The following is a 4,950-nucleotide window of genomic DNA, read 5'->3' on the forward strand; positions in this document are numbered from 1 at the left end:
TGTTGATGAAAATACTGAATTCTGGTTTCAGGAGCTCAATCATTGGAGCTTCATTTATGGATTCAAGGGCCAGGGTAGATCTATTAGTGATCTAGACAAGAGCTGTCCTGTCAGAGGAGTAGTAAAATTATGTGAAAAGACAAGTGCAGGACATATTGGTTACCTAAAGCCCCATAATCAATTACCCCAAATCTTAGCAGCTTAAAACAACACACAATGCCTGAGGGCCAAGAGTCAGGGAGTGACTTAGCAGGTGCTCTGGCTCAGAGTCTTTCACAGGCTGAGTCAAGCAGTCAGCTAGGGCTGCAGTCCTGTGAACGCTTTACCTGTGATTCCAAGGAGCTAATTCATATGGCTGGAGGCTGGAGGCCTCAGTTGTTTGGCATGTGAGCCTCTCCACAGGGCAACTGTCTTCTATGAATCAAGTGATAAAAATGGGAGGGAAAGAGAGAGCCAGAGAGTGAAACAAAGAAAGTAAGTGAAACAGAAAGGCAGAAAGAGAAAGACAGACAGAGAGAGAAGAGACAGAGAGAGAAAAAAAGAGAGAGAAAAGAGAGAGACAGACAGAGATGGAAGAGATGCAGAGACAAGCACGTACCAGAGGGATATCAAGCAGGAAGCTGATGAAACTTTTATGACCTATCTCCAAAGTCAGACACAATCGTTCCTCCTTATTTTGCTAGAAACAAGTCCATCCCACACTCAAGAAGAGGGAAATTAAACTCTACCTCTTGAAACAAGAGTATCTTAAAATGTAGAAATATATTTTTAAAACCACCACAATGGGTGAGCTGGACTGCAAATGAAAAAGTGTCAGGAAGATGGAGAAGACTCTGGAAAGAGAAAGAGGAGGAAAATTAGGATTAATAGATCCCTTGGCAAACACAGACAGAGGAGGGGAGTACAAATCCCTCTATACATAGCTCTGATGCCGTGTTGAGCTTACTACCTTATTACTGCAAGAAAGAAGTGGAGAGTTCCATGCCAACATGTATTTGCCAGGTATGTGAACCAATAGCCGAGTGCCTCATCTTCCTGTACAATTAGGTGATATTTCAGCTGACCCATTTTTTAAAAAAAATTTCCCTCCCCCAAATTGCTACAGAACCATACTCCGTTATCATATAATAAGAAAATGGCTTAGGTATTTCTTTCTCAAATCTCTTTAAATAGACAAGGTGCAAAAACAAACATGGCAACAACCTGGGCTCTTGTAAGTGCCTGCCATTTCCTGGGCTACAGGGCTTGTGCATCCTCTTCAATGCTCATCCTGCAGACTTGCACCTGCAAGGGGCTGCTGTGTCTGCATCTGCAGCGGCTCATTGATTCTGCTCTTTTGGCCAAGAACAACTGATGGACATGCAAAATACATGACTGGGTGACTAATAAATAACCATGTGCAATGTCTTGGCTCCCAAATGAATTCCCATAACTCATTTAACTTTCTTGTATGCTTGGCCAAGACAGTGTGTTCTTATTGCTTCCCCTTCTTTTCCAGGTATAACAGAAGTTAAGACACAAAGAACAACTGTAAAGCATTTATAGCTAAAACATCTCAGATGTTTGTTGTATTCATCACTGGCTGGAAGAAATAGAAGACACTCTGAGGTAGTGGATGAAGCCCTAGATTTTAGTCCAAAGCCCTGGATTGACAACTGGCTTGGTGGCCACTTAAGTGAAAACTCTGGGAAGGTTGATCCTTGGGAGCATGAGATGTGTGCTCTTTTTTGCTTGTCCATTGGTGGACTTTGGTTGGCAGTTGCCAGTTCAGTAACAACCTCCCTTTTACAGATCCTCTGGCAGCAGATGCATTTCAGTTTCAACCGGTTCCGCCTCGGTAGCAAGCTGTGGAGTTTCTCCTCACTTAAACCTCCAGGGATTATTCAATTATTTGTTTATTTATTCTGGCACCCACATATTAATCTGACTCTTAGTTTGCAATATCTTCTGCCAAGAAATCGGATTAGAAGCAACAATCCCTTGGGCTTTAGTCAAATGTGACTTTCCCTTGAATCCATCATGTGCCTTAGAAAGGAGACTTAGCACTTCTCTCTTTACAGGAGGCTTCCCTGCTCCCCTGGCTTTCCTGTCAACCTCTTGCTCCCTGTGTTATCTTAGACTAAGGGGTGCTACCATAAATAGGGTGCACAGAGTACTGTTCCAATATCCTGGCCATTGCCAGATTATGTGGTTCCCCCAGGTCCCTCACTATGAAGCCACTGAAAAGCATGATGGAGTAAAAATGAAGCCCCTATTTGGCTAGTCTTCATTCCGCAAAAGAAAATTTAAAAAAAAAATCAGATGCATAGTGTTCAATTTGATTCCTGTGTCCTGAACATAACATTTGTCTTTAATGCCGGAGGTTTCTTAGAATGTAAAAAAATATGTTTCAGCAAAGGGAGGCCAATTTTCAAAATCACTCATTTGGCAAATGCACCAGCTTTCAAGCTGAAAAGCCCTGCTTCTGGTTCCTCACAGTTTACCTAATCCAAAAGCAGTGGTAATCATGTTAAAAAAAAAAAAATTATCAGGTCTGCCAATAGCCTTGGGCTTTGCTTGCTGCCACAGTAACATACACAAAGAGAGATGGTGACAGTGGGTTGCTTATGCAATTGAAATGCACGGCCATCCATATAGAACATGCATGCCTGTTTGAAGAGCTACCGGGCACAAAATTTATGGCACCCTTGATTTTACAACTGCACCACCCTCACTATAAATACTTTCATGGGATCAGCCAGTTTATTTCTTGGCTAATAACTGATCCATTCAAGCAGAAATGCCTGAATAAAGAGTTCTACTACTACCAGATGTGGTATTTGATCAGACTACAATCAACATATCTCATTTTACTAACACTAGGATAACTTACATAATAAATTTCTCATTGTGGTATGGATTGAGTTCTTCCTTAAAAAAAAATTTTTAAAAAAACTTGGAAGAAGACTAGCACTTTTATAATTTGGGCTGGCATTCAAAGTCTACAGGAATCTCTATAAATCTGCTTTCCAGCATTATAAAATGATGTGTCCTCAGCATATTCTTCTCTTTCTTGATGTGGAATTGCATGTGCCTACCAGAGCAGAATCAATGAGGGATGAAAATGCTACAAGGATATCTTGCTACAGCCATTCTCTCCTAAACCATCAATTTGCAAGAGACTGACTAATTAAATCATGCCTTGGGTCTTCCTTTCAGCAGGAAAATGCAGTTAGCTAATCTGAGCTCATATACTAATAATAGAAATAGGCATCTTCACATAGAAGACATTATCTAGAGTATCACAAAATATTCTCACTTGTTTGTATTTAATGCCTAAGGTGAGCATTGCCTTTTTCCAACCTCATGTCAAACACATGTTTAACGTAGAAGAGTCCCTTAAGAAACTGTAGGGTCAGTGTGGACCAAAGGATGCTAATGGCTGCTGTTGGGTGGCACGGCCAGGTGTTGGTTCCCTGGGACTGTCATAACAAAATGCCACAAACTGGGTGAATTGAAACAACAGAAATTTATTGCCTCATAGTTCTGGAGGGCAGATATCAGGGTATCAGCAGGGCTATGATTCCTCTGAAACCTAAAGATGAGAATCCTTCCCTCCATCTTCTCCCTCTGGTGTCGGGTGGCAGTACTTGGTGTTCCTTGGTTTGCTGCTGCATCAGTCCAGTCTCTGCCTCCATTGTCTATGGTTGTCCTCCCTCTGTGCGTCTGAATTTATACATGGCGTGCTCCTCTTTATGTTTCCTTTTCCTAAAAGGACATTAGTCATATTGGATTAAGGGTCAATCCTACTGTTATGACCTCCTCTTAACTAATTATATCTACAGTAATCTGATTTTCAAATACAGTCACATTCTAAGGCATTGGTGGTTAGGACATCCACATATCTTTATAAGGGAAAAAATTCAATCCATAGAAGGCTACTTATGCCCCAGTTGGTTTTGGTTTCCATTTAACAACTAGGATTATATACAGATTTGGTGTATATCAGTCAGATGAATACCTTTGTCAGTGCTTTGTCAGAAAGAATGGCAAGCAAAGATGTCTGTATCCGGTTCTATTGGCACTAACAGATCCCAAGCAACCAAGTCCAATGTTACCCCTTCCCATTTACCCTGGGACTCTCCCAGGGAATCATCAGTGGGTTCCAGGTGGATATGGGAAGGGGCACCACTGACTGAGCAGAAGAAACTCCACTCATTGCTGTTACCTTAATGAGTCATCGTTCTCAGGGGATTTTGACTCAGGAATCCAGTCTTGTCTTCGCGCCTAGAATTGTTTTATCTCAGAAGAGAAAATCATGCTGACTCAATTCTTCATGCCCAAACCATAATCTAAGTATGTTCATTTTTCATAGAAAATCTGTGCCACAGAAGCTGGAATGTCCATTTCAGTGTGAATGTGAATTTATTTGCTGTAGGCTGAGCTATACAGGAAGCAAAATCAAAAATTGCCTTAGTGAGAGTGGAAACTAAAGGAGGGAAGACAGTTGGCAATTCAGTTATTATGTTATGAAAGTCTGGGACAGCCATCTTCTTAAATTTGTTTCATATAAAAATGGATAATAAAATAATGAGTATAGCTGACTTTTATTACAAAGTTACTTTGTGTTAAACATTGTACTAAGTATTTTTTGCACATTCACATTTTTTAGTCTTTTCAACAATGGTATGAAGTAGATGATATTGTTTTGCAGATCAAGACACAGACAGGTGAAGTGCCTTGCTCAGTATTCACAGTTAATAAAAGGCAGCCCCACAACAAGAACTCTCATCGGCTGGTTTCCAGAAGCCAAACTCTTTTTTTTTTTTTTTTTGGAGACAGTCTTACTGTTGCCCAGGCTGCTCACTGCAACCTCTCTCAGTGAAATCTCTGCTCACTGCAACCTCCGTCTCCCTGGCTCAAGTGATTCTCCTGCCTCAGCCTCCCAAGTAGCTGGGATTACAGGCACCC

At 41.2% G+C, this 4,950-nt stretch overlaps 1 long non-coding RNA gene across 1 annotated transcript; it reads right to left on the reverse strand.

Moving 5' to 3' along the window:
• Positions 1-3,489: 3,489 nt before the first annotated feature.
• LOC134759725 (uncharacterized) lies at positions 3,490-4,536 on the reverse strand. The gene is made up of 2 exons (XR_010136372.1): positions 4,208-4,536; positions 3,490-3,747 (listed from the first exon to the last, which is right to left on the reverse strand). It is a non-coding gene; the product is annotated as an uncharacterized LOC134759725 (long non-coding RNA).
• Between the last annotated feature and the right edge of the window lie 414 nt (positions 4,537-4,950).

The sequence above is a fragment of the Pongo abelii genome, chromosome 12 (genome assembly GCF_028885655.2).
Source record: "Pongo abelii isolate AG06213 chromosome 12, NHGRI_mPonAbe1-v2.0_pri, whole genome shotgun sequence".
Lineage (NCBI taxonomy): Eukaryota > Metazoa > Chordata > Mammalia > Primates > Hominidae > Pongo > Pongo abelii.